Source organism: Odocoileus virginianus, chromosome 24 (assembly GCF_023699985.2).
Source record: "Odocoileus virginianus isolate 20LAN1187 ecotype Illinois chromosome 24, Ovbor_1.2, whole genome shotgun sequence".
Taxonomy (NCBI): Eukaryota; Metazoa; Chordata; class Mammalia; order Artiodactyla; family Cervidae; genus Odocoileus; species Odocoileus virginianus.
In genome coordinates this window covers 31,578,190-31,599,142 of record NC_069697.1, presented here as the reverse complement: position 1 = coordinate 31,599,142, position 20,953 = coordinate 31,578,190, and the positions used below count along the sequence as shown (strand labels likewise).

The following is a 20,953-nucleotide window of genomic DNA, read 5'->3' as shown; positions in this document are numbered from 1 at the left end:
GACACTGCCTAGCAATAACAAGAAAACAAGCATCAAATGCAAACCATTACTATTAAAGCAGATCTTCCATCCAAATCTGTCTTAAATAAAACTAGGAAGCGCCTCCAATTAACTACTCAAAAATTTGATACCCCCTCTAAGGATGTTATTAATATTTTTATTTTCCCTTGAAGAAACCATAAATTAAAAGGCTATTTTTCAGTGATGCATGTGTGTTAGGGAGGATTCTATCTATTATTATAGGCCAGCAGTCAAAAGCGGGCTAAGTATTTTCTGTAAAGTTTTGCTGAAGAACAGTCATGTTCATTTCTTTATATTTCCTATGGCTGCTTTTGCACTACAATAGCAAAGTTGAATAATTACAACAGAAACCATGTACTTGGTGTGAAATGAAAATATTTCCTGACATATTAATCAACAAGAAATGACACAGCCATCAGCAATTTCTGGCCTCTATGTATTAATGCGGACTCCCAAAACTGATTCAGCAGATGCTGCCAACCCTTGCAGTGACTGCTGAGGAGTTGGGGGAATACAAGAAGCAAGGTGAACAAGAAAACAAGATTGGCCCCAGATGGCTGAGATGCACATGAGAGAAATGAATTCAGTGGGCCCAGAGGCTTGCATCTTCCCATATATAGAATGCTAAATTTCTTAACTTGATATCTGATCTTTGATGTTCAGACTGCCTGCTCCCTTTGTTGCAAACCTGTATATAGCCTGACTGCCCCTCCTGCCTCCTTGGAGCAGTTTTCTGTCTCCGGGGCTCAGAGTCCTAAACATTCCCACCAAATAAAATAACTCTACTTTCAGGTTGTGACCTATTTTTTTGTCGACAGTGGCAAAGTCTACAATAATTACGGTCAGCCCTTTTCAGAAAAAGTTTGCCAACCCTATTAAAGACTATGAAAGGCTGCCTCTTTGGAGATGTGGCTCAGTCTCTCACTGCAGAGCCCCCCAAGCTTTCTTAGGTATAGGCATTGATTTACATTTGTATTCAACTGTTACCACAGCACAAGAGCTACTTATTACACATCTGAGTCAATGCTTCTGCAATGGTTCCTTGAGTTTCTTTAAAAATTGCCTGAAGGCTATACACTTTTGTTGATTTATGTACATTTATTTTATCAATCTGGCTTCTAGAGTTTTCAACTTGTTTTCAACTCTGTTCGCTTCAGAGTAAGATTGAGGCAATTAACTCTTTCAGCTTAATAGTTATTTCCTTTCCAGCTTCTTTGCTACATAATCAACTGATCTGCTTCTGATCTGTCACTGTTAATTTTTAAATCACTTACAGAATGCCCCCCTTAATATTTTTTCCTACCCGATTTTCACCATAAAGCAACCTTACTAAGACTTTATGAACAGACTTGTTTGCCTCAAGTGAGCTATTTTGACAAGCTTTTGTTTAGAATATTCTTTATTTGCATGTTTGGTGCTGGAGCTGTAATACTAGCACTCTTCAGTACAGATAGTAATGTCCTGTTGGCACAGGTTTTAGAAAAAAAACTGTCTGCATTCAAACACTAACTAGTCTGACACTTACTAGTAATGTGACAACTTCTTTAAGCCTGTTTCCTCATTTACAAAATGGAAATAAAGTAGTAACCATTTCAGTCATTATGAAAATCAAATTACATAAACATATAATTCACTTAAAGTGTTCAGTTCAGTCGCTCTGTCGTGTCCAACTCTTCATGACCCCATGAACCGCAGCACGCCAGGCATCCCTGTCCATCACCAAGTCCCGGAGTTGACCCAAACTCATGCCCACAGAGTCAGTGATGCCATCCAGCCATCTCAGCCTCTGTCGTCCTCTTCTCCTCCTGCCTTCAATCTTTTGCAGCATCAGGGTCTTTTCCAATGAGTCAGCTCTTCACATCAGGTGGCCAAAGTATTGGACTTTCAGTTTCAACATCAGTCCTTCCAATGAACACTCAGGACTGATCTCCTCTAGGATGGACTGGTTGGATCTCCTTGCAGTTCAAGGGACTTTCAAGAGTCTTCTCCAACACCACAGTTCAAAAGCATCAATTCTTCGGCGCTCAGCTTTCTTCACCGTCCAACTCTCACATCCATACATGACCACTGGAAAAACCATAGCCTTGACTAGACGGACCTTTGTTGGCAAAGTGATATCTCTGCTTTTTAATATGCTGTCTAGGTTGGTCATAACTTTCCTTCCAAGAAGTAAGCGTCTTTTAATTTCATGGCTGCAATCACCATCTCCAGTGATTTTGGAGCCCCCAAAAATAAAGTCAGCCACTGTTTCCACTGTTTCCCTATCTATTTGCCGTGAAGGGATGGGACCAGATGCCATGATCTTAAGTTTTCTGAATGCTGAGCTTTAAGCCAACTTTTTCACTCTCCTCTTTCCCTTTCATCAAGAGGCTCTTTAGTTCTTCTTCACTTTCTGCCATAAGGGTGGTGTCATCTGCATATTTGAGGTTACAGTGTTCAGACAGCACAAAAGTACTCAACAACTAGCACATGTGCACAAACACATGAATAAATCCCCACCCCAAGCAGATTTTAGGTATACCAAAGGATTCAAGATGATAAATCTGTATGACTCTCATTAAGAATAGACTTTCATTATTTTTACAAACAAATTTGTAAAACCCCTGTATTACAAAGACTATCCACATATGGAAAGAATGAGTAAAAAGTTTACAAAACTTAACCTATCAAATAGTTCTTCAAACAGAACTTACACAAGGATAAGTTAAGTTACTTATTCTACATGGACATTATTTATCAAGATTCTGGTTTATCTGAAAATAAAAATGTTGAAGCAAGACACAAAATCTAGGATGCACACAGTAAACAGCCCTAGGATTTTTGTATCTTATTTTCTACTTTATATAGGCATAGGAAAAGAAACACTAAATGCTGTAACATATGGCTGTCTGTGTACTCAATTGCTTGTGTCTGACTCTTTGCAACCTCACAGACCTCAGAGCCTGCCAGGCTCCTCTATTCATGGGAATTTTCCATGCAAGAATAATGCAGTGGGATGCCATCTCCTTCTCCAGGGGATCCTCTCAACCCAGGGATCAAACCCACATCTCTTGCATCTCCTGAATTAGCAGACAGATTCTTTATCACTACACCACCTGGGAAGCCTGCATCATATGGCTACTCCAGGAAAAAAGGAAAGGTCATGTTTAAGTAAAGTTCCAACCACAATTTTCTAAGACTCTCGTTTAGTTTTTAATAAGTATACATTATTTACGAGGTTTCTTACCCTTAGGATTCTTCAGGTTGAGCAGTCAGGGAACCAGCTTTCCATCAAAGTTATCTGGAGAGGGAATTATGAAAATTAGTCCTATTTCACTTCACTTTCAACTTGGGTACAAAAAAAAGGAGACTAGGAAAGTACAAAGAACTACTTATTACAGAGGGCCACCAGATGTGAGTATAATTTATTTAGAATGTAAAACATTTTAAGAGAATGACTATATGCCTGTAAATATGAAGACACACATAGGTCCTGGAAGCAAACAATAATGAAACTATTTTGTTCAGGGAAAGAGAAGCACAAGAAATCACATTTCAGCATATAGGAGAAAACCAACAGAAAACAAAGTAACAGAGAATTAGAAGAAAAAAAAAAAAATCCACCCCAACAAATACACTTAGTCTCATCACCAATAAAGCAATGTAGAAAAAGATACACAAAAGATATTTAAGCAGCCCATAAATTCAACAACTATTAGTATTTAAATTATTTCCTGAACTCCAGATTTTAAGTATCCTTAGCCAGTAATCACATCTCGCTTATTCCTCTTTCTCAACCAGCCCCACAGAACTCCCCACATTTCTACAGCCTGCCTATTTAATTCACTTAGTATCTAGTCAGCACTCCCTATTTTCTAGGCACCACCAGGCCTTAAGCACTGACACACCTGATTTAAAAAAAAGTAACAGCATAGCAGGTGCTATAATGGCAGCAAGCACAGGATATTACAGAAACACACAATGAGCACCATATCCTTGCAACATATGCCTTTATAAAAGAGGCTTCTCAACTAGGACCAAAAAGATTTAAAATGTATTTTTCTAACTCTCCTCCCCCCAACCAAATACTCTATACCATTATAGCATTTCCATCTTTAAATTAAGGACTCAAAATTTGAATTGTCAAAGTAAACATGATAGTGAAGATCTTAAATTTCATAATAAATGAAGGATATACACAAACAGGTAAAATGATTTTCTGATAATTTTATACTTCCTCTGTGGAAGTGACAATTAAGCAAATACGAAAGATACACTGTACCTAATTCCACACAATAAAGTTTTATCCCCAAAAAAAGCTTTTCAGACTAATGTCTGGACATACAGGTGAAAAGAAGTATCTATTCTCTTTCTTGAAATTTTATAACAGTACATTTTCATACAATTTATCTGAACATATTAATATCTAACTGAACATCATGAAATTAAAAAAATAACACACCAATTTCCCTCTATTCATGATCACAATAGTTACATTATTTTTCCAGCATCAAATTTAGTTATAATATCAACCAAGAGTAAAACTGAAGTGGATATAAAACTCAGAAGACTTACAATCAATTTTTTTTTCAACTTTTGCTTTATTAACACACTGATGAAAGTGAAGGAGGACAGTGAAAGAGTTGGCTTAAAGCTCAACATTCAGAAAACTAAGATCATGGCATCTGGTCCCACCACTTCATGGCAAAGAGATGGGGAAACAGGGGAAACAGTGTCAGACTTTATTTTGGGGGGCTCCAAAATCACTGCAGATGGTGACTGCAGCCATGAAATTAAAAGACGCTTACTTCTTGGAAGGAAAGTTATGATTAACCTGGATAGCATATTTAAAAGCAGAGACATTACTTTGCCAACAAAGGTCTGTCTAGTCAAGGCTAAGGTTTTTCCAGTAGTCACGTATGGATGTGAGAGTTGGACGGTGAAGAAAGCTGAGCACCGAAGAATTGATGCTTTTGAACTGTGGTGTTGGAGAAGACTCTTGAAAGTCCCTTGGACTGCAAGGAGACCCAACCAGTCCATCCTAGAGGAGATCAGTCCTGGGTGTTCACTGGAAGGACTGATGTTGAAGCTGAAACTCCAATACTTTGGCTATCTCATGCGAAGAGCTGACTCATTGGAAAAGACCCTGATGCTGGGAAGGATTAGGGGCAGGAGGAGAAAGGGACAACAGAGGATGAGATGGCTGGATGGCATCACCGACTCAATGGACATGGGTATGGGTCAACTCCGGGACATGGTGATGGACAGGGAGGCCTGGCATGCTGCAGTCCATGGGGTCGCAAAGAGTCAGACACAACTGAGTGACTGAACTGAACTGATGGTCTTTATGTTTATATCCCCTCAAAATTCATGTTGAAACCCTAACCCCTAAGGGTAGACAGTACTGTTAATAAGTGGGGCCTATGGGACATGCTTAAGAGGGTAAATTGCTCATGAAAGGGATCAGTGCTTTAGAAAAGAGGCTCTAAAAAGATCCCTAACCCCTTCCATCTCAGGGAAAATCTGAGACCTGGAAAAAGGCCCTCATCCAACCATGACAGCACCCTGTTCTCTAACTTATAGGCTCTAGAACTATGTGAAATAAATCTGTTCTTTACAAGCCACCCAGTTTTGGTATTTTGTAATAGCAGCCCAAACAGACTAAGACACATGCTCTGCTTTCAGATACTAATGCACATTAGTCCCTAGAAAAGCTTTTCTAGTTCAGTTTTCAACAGGGTTATTTGGTTGCTTGTCAGTACTTGATCAACAAAAGCAATTTTGAGGAATCTTTCCATATTCAATTCTTTCATCCTGCACCTATATACAAAAAATGTTTTGTTTTCTCAGCACTGTTTACTGATGAACAAACAATTTTATGTCTTGTTGTTTATTAGGTAAAATGAAAATAAAGAAGCTGAAGACATCCACATTTATAGTGGGTTTTATATATCCATATTTATAGGTTTTATAATAAAATCAGCTCCATATATCAATCCAGGAAGTAAAAATATGTCTTCAAAATGTCTCCAACATTCTTGCAATGTCTCCAACAGCAAGTGAATGTCAAGAAGGTCCACTAATATGAAGCATGTCACATCATATTATGCTCTATAATAACCAATAACCTAATTATTAGAACAAATCATTTTTTAAAAGTTAAAATGAATAAAAATAAAACATTTTCAAAAAAGCAAGCCATTTAATCCTTGAGCATAGATTAAAACATAGATTAAACTGAAATAGAAGAAGTTTTTCAAATGTAATGTAATTTTGGAAAATCAGAGTTCATGAAAACTATGCTGTTACTCAGAAAGAGAAACTAATGTTCCTATTTCCTTCTACACTTAATGTAGCATAATCTCAATAAAACTTGTACTGTTATACACGGCAGGATCATATATATGTTGAAAAAAATGAGATATAATTGCCATTTTCAAGTATAAAATAAGAAAATGCAAGTTGACATGACATTCTAAAATAGATAAAAAGTGAAAAGGGGAAGTTTCCATTCTACGTGAAATGGATTAACTACATTCTATCTTGTTAACCCCATGGAATGAAACTATAAATTCTAGACGGAATGAACGGAGAAGCTAACTGAAAGTTAAAAGTGAAACAGTAGCAGGCAGCTTGGGGAAGAGCCCCAGATCAGATACATTATAAACTGGTGGTGCGATTATAATTATTTCCCACCTAATTTTGCCCCAAAGTTAGGCTTTATGAAACCTATAAAGTGACCACTGTTACAGAGAAAAACAGAGATACAGAGAGGGGAAAAGAGATATGCACACTGGCACAACCAAGTATTCACATGTGCTCTAAGAAAAGCCTCCAGCTCTGCCTAAGGAATAGGAAAGGGGTCTCCTAATACTCAATAGTGAGAGAAATCTTTGTGTTTTCCTTTCTGTTTTTCATTCCCCATGAGCAGTTCCCAAGCAATCCTATGGTGCTGATGGCTGCAAGAGCAGCAGCAGAGTCACCATAAGCCTAAAACTCTTAGGGAAAGGCACCATCCATAATGACTGAAGAAACTCTGGGTTACTCTCCTTGATTATTCTCCTGCCTTCTGGTGTTTTGGCTTCAGGTGCGATTGTGGAACATACCCAACACAGTGGAGGTAGCTTTCTAGCCAGAGGACAGAAAGGTGTGTGTATGTGTGTAGGGAGGGAAGGAGGTAGTCTCAGGGATCTAGAAAATACCAAGGAAATAATAGAGCTTGAGACAGTAATCTGTAAACTGTTCAAAATGTCCAAAATACATTTCAGAACTACTTGACATAAAGAGAACCAAAAAATTTCAAATACTCACCTATGTCTGCTTCATTGACTATCCTAAAGCCTTTGTGTGGATCACAACAAACTGGAAAATTCTTAAAGAGATGGGAATTCTAGACCACCTGATCTACCTCCTGCAAAACCTGTATGCAGGTCAAGAAGCAACAGTTAGAACCAGACATGGAACAACAGACTGGTTCAAAATTGCGAAAGGAGTAAGTTACGGCTGCATATTGTCACCCTGCTTGTTTAACTTGTATGCAGAGTACATCATGAGAAATGCTGGGCTGGATGAAGCACAAGCTGGAATCAAAATTGCCGGGAGAAATATCAACAACCTCAGATATGCAGATGACACCACTCTTACAGTAGAAAGTGAAGAGGAACTAAAGAGCCTCTTGAAGGTACAAGAGGAGAGCAAAAAAGTTGGCTTAATACTCAACATTCAAAAAACTAAGATCATGGCAACTGGTCCCACCACTTAGTGGCAAATAGATGGGGAAACAATGGAAGACTTTATTTTTGGGGGCTCCAAAATCACTGCAGATGGGGACTGCAGCCATTAAATTAAAAGACGCTTGCTCCCTGTAAGAAAAACTATGACAAATCTAGACAGTGTATTAAAAAGCAGAGACATTACTTTTCTGACAAAGGTCTGTATAGTCAAAAGCTATAGTTTTTCCATAGTCACATATGGATATAAGAATCTGACAAGAAACAAGGCTGAGCACCAAAGAACTGATGCTTTCAAACTATGGTGACTGAGAAGATTCTTGAGAGTCCCTTGGACTGCAAGGAGATAAAACCAGTCAATCCTAAAGGAAGTCTACCCTGAATATGCATTGAAAAGACTTATGCTGAAGCTCCAATACTTTGGTCACCTGATGCAAAGACCAGGCTCACTGGAAAAGACCCTGATGCTGGGAAAGACAAAAGGCATGAGAAGAGGACGACAGAGGATGAGATGGTTGGACAGCCTCACCGACTCAATGGACATGAGTTTGAAGAAGCTCCAAGAGATGGCGAAGGACAAGAAGCCAAGCGTGCTGCACTTCATGCAGTCACAGAGTTGGAGATGACTGAGGGACTGAACAGCAACATGAAGAAAGACAATGCACAGAAACCAACGCCAAGAAGACACAGATAGTAGAGCACTGGGTGAACTGCCTGACAAAGATTTAAAGCAGGCAATAAAAATGTTCCAGCAAGTAAAAGCAAATCCTCTTGAAACACATGGAAAGCTAGAAAATCACAGCCAAGAAACAGAAGATATAAAGTACCGCCAAGTGGAAATATTGAAACTGAAAAATGCAATAACTGAAACAGAAAACACACTGGACAGATTCAGAGCAGAATGAAAATCAGTGGACTTGAAGACAAGTACCAATAGAAACTACCCAATCTGAACAACACAGAGAAAAATACGGGGAAAAAAATCATTAGTGTCTCAGGAACTATAGCAGGCAAGAGTCAATTTTGACTCTGGCAAGCTAGATCTATGCCTTTGGCTGCTTTTGTTATTATAATTACAAATAATGGTCCGCCTCAGAGAACCCTGCCCCCTCTGCCTGACCCTTAACTTAAAATGCCTTTGTTTAGCTCACAAAGAGATACTCTAACCCTGCCCAACTGTGAATGACCCTAAACAATAGCACACTCCCCTGCCTGAGGCAGTGTAGAGAAGACTCTACACATGGACATCACCAGATGGTCAGCACCAAAATCAGATGGAATATATTCTTTGCAGGAAAAGATGGAGAAGCTCTATACAGTCAGCAAAAACAAGACTGGGAGCTGACTGTGGCTCAGATCATGAACTCCTTATTGCCACATTCAGACCTAAATTGAAGAAAGTAGGGAAAACCATTAGACCATTCAGGTATGACCTAAATCAAATCCGTAACGATTATACAGCAGAAGTGAGAAATAGATTTAAGGGACTAGATCTGATGGAGTGCCTGATGAACTATGGACGGAGGTTCGTGACACTGTACAGGAGACAGGGAGCAAGACCATCCCCAAGAAAAAGAAATGCAAAAAAGCAAAATGGCTGTCTGAGGAGGCCTTACAAATAGCTGTGAAAAGAAGGGAAGTGAAAAGCAAAGGAGAAAAGGAAAGATATACCCATTTGAATGCAGAGTTCCAAAGAATAGCAAGGAGATATAAGAAAGCCTTCCTCAGTGATCAGAGCAAAGAAATAGAGGAAAACAACAGAATGAGAAAGACTAGAGATCTCTTCAAGAAAGGTAGAGATACCAAGGGAACATTTCATGCAAAGATGGGCTCAATAAAGGACAGAAATGGTACAGACCTAACAGAAGCAGAAGATATTAAGAAGAGGTGGCAAGAATACACAGAAGAACTGTACAAAAACGATCTTCATGACCCAAATAATCATGATGGTGTCATCACTCACCTAGAGCCAGACATCCTAGAATGCCAAGTCAAGTGGGCCTTAGGAAGCACCACTACGAACAAAGCTAGTGGAGGTGATGAATTCCAGTTGAACTATTTCAAATCCTAAAAGATCATGCTGTGAATGTGCTGCAGTCAATATGCCATCAAATTTGGAAAACTCAGCACTGGCCACAGGACTGGAAAAGGTCCGTTTTCATTCCAATCCTTAAGAGAGGCAATGCCAAAGAATGCTCAAACTACCATACAAATGCACTCATCTCACACGCTAGCAAAGTAATGCTCAAAATTTTCCAAGCCAAGCTTCAACAACACGTGAATTGTGAACTTCCAGATGTTCAAGCTAGTTTAGAAAAGGCAGAGGAACCAGAGATCAAATTGCCAACATCTGTTGGATCACTGAAAAAGCAAGAGTTCCAGAAAAACATCTATTTCTAATTTATTGACTATGCCAAAGTCTTTACTATATGGATCACAACAAACTGTGGAAAATTCTGGAAAAGATGGGAATACCAGACCACCTGACCTGCCTCTTCAGAAACCTGTATGCAGGTCAGGAAGCAACAGTTAGAACAGGACATGTAACAACAGACTGGTTCCAAACAGGAAAAGGAGTACGTCAAGGCTGTATATTGTCACCCTGCTTATTTAACTTATATGCAGAGTACATCATGAGAAATGCTGTGCTGGATGAAGCACAGGCTGGAATCAAGATTGCCAGGAGAAATATCAATAACCTCAGATAAGCAGATGACACCACCCTTATGGCAGAAAGTGAAGAAGAACTAAAGAGCCTCTTGATGTAAGGGAAAGAGGACAGTGAAAAAGTTGGCTTAAAGCTCAACATTCAAAAAACTAAGGTCATGGCATCTGGTCCCATCACTTCATGACAAATGGACAGGGAAACAGTAGAAAGAGTGGCTGACTTTACTTTTTTGGGCTCCAAAGTCACCGCAGATGGGGACTGCAGCCATGAAATAAAAAGACGCTTACTCCTTGGAAGAAAAGTTATAACCAACCTAGATTGTGTATTAAAAAGCACACATTACTTTGCCAACAAAGGTCCATCTAGTCAAGGCTATGGTTTTTCCAGTAGTCATGTATGGATGTGAGAGTTGGACTATAAAGAAAGCTGAGCGCCAAAGAATTGATGCTTTTGAATTGTGGTGTTGAAGACTCTTGAGAGTCCCTTGGACGGCGAGGAGATCCAACCCGTACATCCTAAAGGAAATCAGTCCTGAATATTCATTGGAAGGACTGATGCTGAAGTTGAAACTCCAATACTTTGGCCACCTGATGCGAAGAACTGATTCACCTGAAAGACCCTGATGCTGTGCAAGATTGAAGGCAGGAGAAGAGGACGCCAGAGGATGAGATGGTTGGATGGCATCACCGATTCAATGGACATGAGTTTGAGTAAACTCTGGGAGTTGGTGATGGACAGAGAGGCCTGGCGTGCTGCAGTCCATGGGGTCGCAAAGAGTTGGACAGGACTGAGCAACCAAACTGAACTGAACTGAACTGTCTGAGGCTTTCCATATTAGGAGGTATTTACAACAAAAGGCCTTTTTACTTTTTTTCCACACCTCCTTCCCCACCCCCATCTCTGATCAACAAGAACCTGGCGTCCAGACCCCAGACAAGATGGTTATTTTGAGACATTAATCTGTCACCTTCTCAGTCAGCTAGCTTTCTGAATAAAGTCATGTTTCTTGCCTCAACACCGAGTCCCTCGGATTCACTGGCCTCTCCTGCAGCAAGCAGAGCAAGTTTGGTAACAAATTTGGCAAGCCAGTCAGTAGCCTTGCTGCTCCTGGCTAGCAGGCCCAGATCAGGGAATATTGAGACGAGGCCCTAAGCAGCTGCTGGGATCATTGACAAGTCTAACTTGTTGTGTCTGTGAGAAACCTAATTTTTAATCCAACCTCTTTTGTAAACTGATGGATTTTACACTGCTGAACCTGACTCAGTCTGAAATCTTGAAATAAGAACTGATGCCTGTATGTATGTGCTATTGTCTTTGGATAACATTGTCATGGCTGAACTATAAAAGAGCTCTATTTTATTGGCTCAAACAAAAGTTAGTGTAACTAACTTTGTAACTAACTAACAAAAGTTACTTTTACAAACCAAGAAATTCTAAATACAAGAGAAATTAAGCTAAATAAATTTCAGGTTTACGTGAACTGGGAAATATTCAATATTACATTGGTACCTGGAATTAATGTTGAACTTGGTTGATCTAACAGGCATGTCCTGAGTCACAACATTAAATGGAATATTAAGTATAATACTTACATTGTTCCTGAGTTTAATATAAGCTAAATAAGATTTATTATATCTCTTACAAATCTGTCAGCAAAGAAAGTAACTCAATGTGAAGAAACTTCTGAGGAAATAAAGTGCAAATGAGAAGAGTTCAAAGTGTACTTTTACAAATATATGTTACAGGATCTCTCCAGACATTCTGTAACTTAAAAGCTAAAACTGGGTTAAAGTAAGTGATGAAAGGTTTATGGAAAATGGACCCCCAAAAGGGTTTTGTATGTGATCAGTAAGGATTGACTAAGTTTAAAACAAGTTTGAGTAAATGAATCTTAAAGTAAGCTGGTGCAAAAGTATATTTGGCTTTTCTCTCTGTTAAAACAGTCATATTTTCTGAAGATGCTAAACTGACTTTGATAGCAGATTATGTTTATTTAGATTTTAAGTAATCTATTCACAGTTCAGTTCAGTCACTCAGTTGTGTCTGACTCTTCGCAACCTCATGAACTGAAGCACGCCAGGCTTCCCTGTACTTCACCAACTTCCAGAGATTGCTCAAACTCATTTCCATCAAGTCAGTGATGCCATCCAACCATCTCATCCTGTCATCCCCTTCTCCTCCTGCCTTCAATCTTTCCCAGCATCAGGATCTCTTCCAATGAGTCAGTTCTTCGCATCAGGAGGCCAAAGTATTGGAGCTTCAGCTTTAGCTTCAGTCCTTCCAATGAATATTCAGGCCTGATTTCCTTTAGGATTGACTGGTTGGATCTCCTTGCAGTCCAAGGGACTCTCAAGAGTCTTCTCCACACCACAGTTCAAAAGCATTAATTCTTCAGCACTCAGCTTTCTTTACGGTCCAACTCTCACATTCATACATGACTACCAGAAAAACCATAGCTTTGACTAGATGGACCCTTTGTTAGTAAAGCAATGTCTCAGCTTTTTAACACACTGTCCTGGCTGCTATTGTTGTTGGCTGTGGAACTACCCACATCTAGTTTTCTGGCCCTCTCAGAGTCTTTATAAACTATCTGTTAACATCTAATAAATCCCTCTTGCTTAATCTTGCTAGAATAGATTCTGATATCCATAATCAAAACTTTTGATCCTTTACATTAGCCCATACCAGAGTATGGGGCTTCTCAAGTGGCTAGGTGATGAAGAATCCATCTACCTTTACAGGAGATGTGGATTTGATCCCTGGGTTAGGAATATCCCCTGGATATTGGCTCTTTAGTCCTTCTTCACTTTCTGACATAAGGGTGGTGTCATCTGCATATCTGAGGTTGTTGATATTTCTCCCTGTAGTCTTGATTCCTGTTTGTGCTTCATCCAGTCCAGCATTTCGCATGATGCACTATGCATATAAATAAACAAGATGACAATATATAGCCTTGATGTACTCCTTTCCCAATTTGAAACCAGTCCATTTTTCCTTGTCTGGTTCTGTTTCTTCTTGCCCTGCATACAGGCTTCTTAGAAGGCAGGTATTCTCATCGCTTTCAGAATTTTCCACAGTTTGTTGTGATTCCAGAAAAACATCTACTTCTGTTTCACTGACTACACTTAAGCCTTTGTGTGGATCACAACAAACTGGAAAATTCTTGAAGTACTCTCCGTGTTTGCCTTTGAAGTCTTTTATCGGCCCTTCGGCTAAGTTTCACCATGACCCATGGTCCTGTTGTATTTTGAAATGTATTCTTGGGGTGGGGTGTTCCTTTGACAAGACTTCCCAAATCAAATTATAATACAGTTTCTTTTACCTTTTGCTAGCTGTGGAGTGCTTCAAAGGTCCCAGAAGCACCCCAAGGAGAGATGTTAAACTAATTAGGTTCACTTGGTATGTTAAACCGTAAGGAAGGTGTTGTCAAATAATAAATTTTAAGTTATATGATAAATGGCATAGATATTCTAGAGATTATACAAGGCTTTGGAGAGGTATCCTACGTGACTCATCAGGCCTAGGCTTGTCCCCCATATCTAAATTCCCACCACAAAAAATTAAATGTGATCCTGATGCACGTGGTGGTTCAGTTCAGTCGCTCAGCTGTGTCCGACTCTTTGGGAACTCATAGACTGCAACATACCAGGCTTCCCTGTCATCACCAGCTCCCAGAGCTTGTTCAAACTCATGTCCATCGCGTTGGTGATGCCATCCAACCACCTCATCCTCTGTCTTCCCCTTCTCTTCCTGCCTTCAATCTTTCCCAGCATCAGGGTCTTTTCCAACTAGTCAGTTCTTCGCATCAGGTGGCCAAAGTAGTGGAGTTCGGCTTCATTTTCAGTTCTTCCAATGAATATTCAGGACTGATTTCCTTTAAGATTGACTGGTTTGATCTCCTCGCAGTCCAAGGGACTCTCAAGAGTCTTCTCCAACACCACAGTTCAAAAGCATCAATTCTTTGGTGCTCAGCTTTATAGTCCAACTCTCACATCCATACACGGCTACTGGAAAAACCACAGCTTTGACTAGATGGACCTTTGTCGCAAAGTAATGTCTCTGCGTTTTAATATGCTGTATAGGTTGGTCACAGCTTTTCTTCGAAGGAGAAAGCATCTTTTAATTTCATGGCTTCAGTTATCAACTGCAGTGATTTTGGAGCCCAAAAAACTAGTCTCTCACTGTTTCCCCATCTATTTGCCATGAAGTGATGGGACTGAATTCCATGATCTTAGCTTTCTGAAAGTTGAGTTTTATGCCAACTTTTTCATTCTCCTCTTTATCTTTCATCAAGAGGTTCTTTAGTTCTTCACTTTCTGCCATAAGGGTGGTGTCATCTATTTATCTGAGGTTATCGATATTTCTCCCAGCAATCTTGAATCCAGCTTGTGCTTCATCCAGTCCAGCATTCTGCATGATGTACTCTGCATATAAGTGAAATGCTGGGAAAGGCTACCCACTCTAGTATTCTGGCCCACAGAATTCCATGGACTGTATAGTCCATGGGTTCACAAAGAGTTGGACATGATTAGCCACTTTCACTTTCAATGGCATGCCTCAGCAAACTCTGCCCCCTCTTCCTGACCCTTAGATTAAAATGCCTTTGTTTAGCTCACAGGGGAATAATCTGACCCTGTCCACCTGTGAATAACTATAAAAAACTAACACATTCCCTTGTGTAAGGCCTGCCATTCTAGGAGATATTTAGAAGAATTAAATGGTCTTTTTACTTTGTTTCCACACCTCCCCCCATCTCAGATCCATAAAGGAACCTGGCATCCAGACTTTGACAAGATGGTTATTTTGAGGCATTAGTCTGTCACCTTCTCTGTTAGCCATCTCTTTTCAAGTAAAGTTGTATTCTTTGCCTCAACACTTTGTCCCTCTGATTCACCGGCTTCTCAAACAGTGAGCAAGGTGAGCTTGGACTCAGTAACAGAACCTGTGGAATAGTACAATAGTTCACAGTAAGAACTTAAGAAAGTGAGGAAAATAAGTTTGGGATGGCAAGAGGATAAAGAAAGGACAGGAAAGGAAAGGAGAATAAGAAAAAGAAATAATTGCTGGAAACTCCCCAATTTGTTGCAAGACATAAACCTCTATATTCAAGGAGCTCACAAACATCACACAACATAATTCCAATGAAATTCATTACTGGACAAATCACAGTCAAACTGTTGAAAATTACAAAGGAAAAATTTAACAAGTTGACTGAAATAATAATGCATTATTTATGAGGGGAAAGTAGGTTAATGATTTGAGTAACTGATTTCTTTCAGAAACAACATAGGCCAGAAGTAAAACAACATTCTTAAAGTGGAAAAGAATTTTAAAAATCTAGAATCTTCCAACTGTGAAATTATCCTTAAAGAACAAATATGGAATCAATGAAATTGAAAACAGAGAACCAGGAGAGAAAAAAAATCAATAAAACCAAAAGCTCATTCTTTGAAACTGTCAATAAAAATGAAACTTCTGGGAAGACAAATTTAGAAGAGCGCTGAATAGACCTAGTACTATTTAAAGAAACTAAATTTGTAGCTAAAAGTCTTTCGAAAAAGAAACCTTCAGGCCCAGCCAATTTCCCTTGTGAGTTCTACTAAGCATTTCAAGACATAACACAATCTACTTCCCAATTCATTTCATAAGTCCAGCGTTACCCTGATACCAAAATCAGGCAAAGACAGTACAAGAAAAGAACAATGGACATACTAAATTTCCCCAAAATAATCTATAATACATACATTTACACAGTGGAATACTACTCAGCCACAAAAACCAATGAACTGGTGTTTCACTCAACAACTCAGACGAATCTTAAAGATAATAAACTGAGTTAAAGAAGCCAGCCTCAAAAGGTTACATACTACATAATTGCATTTATATGACATTATCAAAACAGCAAAATGTAGTACTGAAGAACCATTATTAGTGGCTGCCTGGGTTAGGAGAAGGTTAGACTACAAACACAGCACAAGGGAGTTTTCTGGGGTGATGGAACCATTCTGAATCTTGAGACTGGTGGTAGTAATAAAAAACCTACACATGTATTAAAATTCACAGAACTACATACCACAAAAAGGTCCGTTTTACTATATGTTAATAAATGTCAAAATGTTTTCAAAGGTAAAGACTAATATGGAGAGCAATTATGGGCTAGAATATGAATCAATTTTTTTCAACAAAGGTACTTTTTTCACTGAAAACTTCACTCATACTCTCAGTTTTTATCACCAACACAGTGATCACCCAAATTACATAGCCACATTTGGGTTTGAGAGGAGGTAGGGTTCCTGCACTTCTATAGCACTGAAAGGTCTCACAGAGAGCACATATCTATTGCTTTGGAAGAGAGAGATTAAAATCAACAGACCCAACTTTGCAATCCCTCTAAATCCTAAAACAGAACTATAAAAAGAGATTCATTCTAAGGCCTTAGTGATTGTATAGAGCTAGCAGACTTTTCGGAGAAGGAAATGGCAACCCACTCCACTGTTCTTGCCTGGAGAATCCCAGGGACGGGGGAGCCTGGTGGGCTGCTGTCTATGGGGTCGCAGAGAGTCAGACACGACTGAAGCGACTTAGCAGCAGCAGCAGCAGTAGCAGACTTTTCATTGTATGCAGGAAGACAAGCACTATAGCTGGCTCTCAGCTGGGTTACTCTTATGTGATACTTGTTCACTCTATGAGATGAATATTCCTACAATGCAGTATTTTATCTAAAAAAAAAAAAAAAAGAGTGCCTTCTACATACCTGGATAGTTTAACCACAAAGAGTTTGATAAAGATACTGTAATGTATGACAGGTTTCCACTATATCTTCAAATGAGAAACAAGTCTAGAACAGCAGGATGTTTTATGTTCTATTAAATACATACTTATGCAATTCTTCTTTAATAAATCCCAGCCTTGCCTAAGATATGAAGGAAGGCATAGAAGGAGGAAGTAATTATGTAATCTTTATTTGTCCTTGAGAGTCTCACCTCTATTTTCTCAAATATATTTATTAAAGCACTAATTTAAATGATAAACGCAAACCAAAAGCTCTTAGATTTTTTGTTTCTTTCCGTTAGCCACTCCTCAACATTTATTACTGTTCCACTGAAGGTGTGAGTCTGGAAAAGTAGAGATTACATTTAGAAGATTAAACCTTATGCCTATTAGAGACCAAAAAAAAAAAAAGAGAGAGAGAATAATGAGGTTTTAGAGACAACTCACAACAAACCTCTCAGGAGGACTACAGGAGCTCTTGGGATCAGTAGCAATGTACCCTTATATTTGGTAAGCAGAATGACCAAGAGGAAAGGAAATCCTGAGAGGGAGCATGGAAATAGAGAAAGAACTACTATCTTTTTATACTTTTCTTCTAACCCCAAATAAGAAAACTAAACTATTTCTTTAATTTAACCTTTAATCTATCTTAGAGAGACTCCTGAATTAAAATGATAACCCCAATCTACCTATTTCTCAAAAAAGATGGGAAAATTATGTAAAGCACAGGAAACATTTGCAAATAAACAAATCCTAAGAATTAAAGGAAACACTGACAATAAAATACCATGCACAAATGCTTGTTAGAGAGGAATGGAAATGGGTTTCATCTATAGCAGTGGGGGAGGGAGGGAGGAGGACAAAGTTCAAAACACTGCTCCTGAAATATTGCTCTGTTCTGTTTAAACAAGACTTTAAAAACTTACATTACAGAATTTCAACTTTATAAATTAAGTCTCTTTTTGCACAGACACTAAATGTCATTCCTTGACCAGTTCCTCAAGGAATGTCACTTTATTTGACTAATCCCTTCCAAGTTGGTATAAATTGCTATAGTAAAACTAATATGGATGGAAGGGGGTGGGGGAAACTGCTTTGTGTAGTACAAAGGACATCCACTCTCTCTCTATTCTAGCTATGCCTATTATCTGACTTTCTTAAATTCAGCCTAAGTAGCTATCTCAGAGATAAACAAAATTTTATTCTGTTACAGTAAGTGCATGATCAATGTGTTCTTAGATCATTTTTTTCACACGTAATTTAAAGCAGCATTTCACAATACTACTCCTATGATAAAGTACTATTCTAACTTAGAAATACATTACTACATACTACGAAAATTTACTTAAAAAAAAAAAAAAACACCACACACTCCTCCACGCTGGCATCAGGCATGGCAGATCCTGGGATTCTCTCTGCAGTGTAATCTAATTACAAATGCTTCAAATGCCCCAAGAACTAGACTTGACTCTGCTTTTCACACTGCTTCTAGCCATTACTTTCTGATATGTCATAAGTTATTTAACTCTTACAGTAGTTTGTGAAGAAGATATCTCCATTTTACATACAGTGAAAATAAGTAACTTGTCCAATGTCACAAAGTCAGTGGTTAAGTAGTAGGATTGGAATTCACTAGCCCTTCGCCACAAAATAAGGATCAATCCAAGTCACTAGATATTAAAAATATTCAAGCAATGAGCACTAACACATTTAATGACTCAAATGACTACAAAACTATTAAGCTGTTATCTGTGTTATTTGCAAGATACCCAGGATCCAGCACCATGCACCACACCTTAAAATAAGTACCTAACAAACACCTCTGAATGATGAATTATAAATATGTATAACAACCCAGTCTAACTCAACGAACTCACAGCCTTGTTTAACTCGATGAAACTATGAGCCATGCTGTGTAGGGCTACCCAAGACGGACGGGTCATGGTGGACAGTTCTGACAAAATGTGGTCCACTGGAAAAGAGAATGGCAAACTACTTCGGTATCCTTGCCTTGAGAACCCCATGAACAGTATGAAAAGGCAAAAACATAGGACACTGAAGGATGAACCCCCCAAGTCAGTAGGTGCCCAATATGCTTCTGGAGAAGAGTGCAGAAATAGCTCCAGAAAGAACGAAGAGACTGAGCCAAAGCGAAAATGATGCCGCGTTATGAATGTGACTGCTGATGGCAGCAAAGTCAGATGCTGTAAACAATACTGCACAGGAACCTGGAATGTTAGGTCCATGAATCAAGGTAAATTGGAAGCGGTCAAACAGGAGATGGCAAGCGTGAACATCGACATTTTAGGCATCAGGGAGCTAAAATGGACCTGAATGGGCAAATTTAGTTCAGATGACCATTATATCTACTTCTGTGGGCAAGAATCCCTACGAAGAAATGAAATAGCCCTCACAGTCAACAAGAGTCCAAAATGCAGTACTTGGATGCAATCTCTAAAATGACAGAAGGATCTTTGTTCATTTCCAAGGCAAACCATTCAGTATCACAGTAATCCAAGTCTACGCCCCAACCGCTAATGCCAAAAAAGCTAAAGTTCAATGGTTCTATGAAGACCTATAAGACCTTCTAGAACTAACACCCAAAAAAGATGTCCTTTTCAGGATATGGGACTGGAATGCAAACGTGGGAAGTCAAAAGATACCTGGAGTAACAGGCAAGTTTACCTGGGAGTACAAAATGAAGCAGGGAAAGGCTAACAGCGTTTTGCCAAGACAACGCACTGGTCAGAGCCAACAGCCCCTTCCAACAACATAAAAGATGACTTTACACATGGACAACACCAGATGGTTAATAAATAAATCAAATGGATTATATTATTTACAGCCAAAGATGGAGAAGCTCAATACAGTCAGCAAAAAACAAGACCAGGAGCTGACAGTGGTTCAGAGCATGAACTCCTTATTGCAAAGTTCAGACTTAAATTGAAGAAAATAGGGAAAACCACTAGACCATTCAGTTATGACCTAAATCAAATCCTTTATGATTATACAGTGCAAATGACAAATAGATTCAAGGGATTAGATCTGATAGACAGAATCCCTGAAGTACTATGGATGGAGGTTCATAAAGCTGTACAGGAGGCGGTGATCAAAACCATCCCCAAGAAGAAAAATGCAAAAAGGCAAAATGGTTGTATGAGGCCTTAAAAAGAGCTGAGAAAAGAAGAGAAGTGAAAGGCAAATGAGAAAAGGACAGATATACCCATCTGAATGCAGAGTTCCAAAGAATAACAAGGAGAGATAAGAAAGCCTTCTTAAGTGATCAGTGCAAAGAAATTGAGGGAAACAACAGAATGAGAAAGACTACAGAACTCTTCAAGAAAATTAGAGATATCAAGGGAACATTTCAGGCAAGATGGGCACAACAAAGGACAGAAATAGAACCTAATAGAAGCAGAAGACATTAAGAAGAGGTGGCAAAAATACACAAGGAACTATATAATACAGATCTTCACGACCCAGATAACCACGATGGTGTGATTACTCACCTAGAGCCAGACATCCTGGAGTGCGAAGTCAAGGGAGCTTTTGGAAGCATCACTACAAACAAAGCTGGTGGAGGTGATAGAATTCCAGTTGAGCTATTTCAAATCCTAAAAGATGATGCTGTTAAAGTGCTGCATTCAATATGTCAACAAATTTGGAAAATTCAGCAGTGGCCACAGGACTGGAAAGGTCAGTTTTCATTCCAATCCCTAAGAAAGGCAATGCTGAAGAACACTCAAACTACCGCACGATTGCACTCATCTCACACACTAGGCAA

At 39.1% G+C, this 20,953-nt stretch overlaps 1 protein-coding gene across 2 annotated transcripts in view; it reads right to left on the bottom strand.

Annotated features, from left to right (window-relative positions):
* The window catches only part of SCAF11 (SR-related CTD associated factor 11), an 87,891-nt gene that overhangs the window by 55,070 nt on the left and 11,868 nt on the right, over nucleotides 1-20,953 (bottom strand). For both annotated transcript variants that reach the window (XM_020873105.2, XM_020873106.2), the window contains exon 2: nucleotides 3,248-3,301. The gene's annotated coding sequence lies outside the window, so the exon portion shown is untranslated. The remainder of the gene's footprint in view (nucleotides 1-3,247; nucleotides 3,302-20,953) is intronic.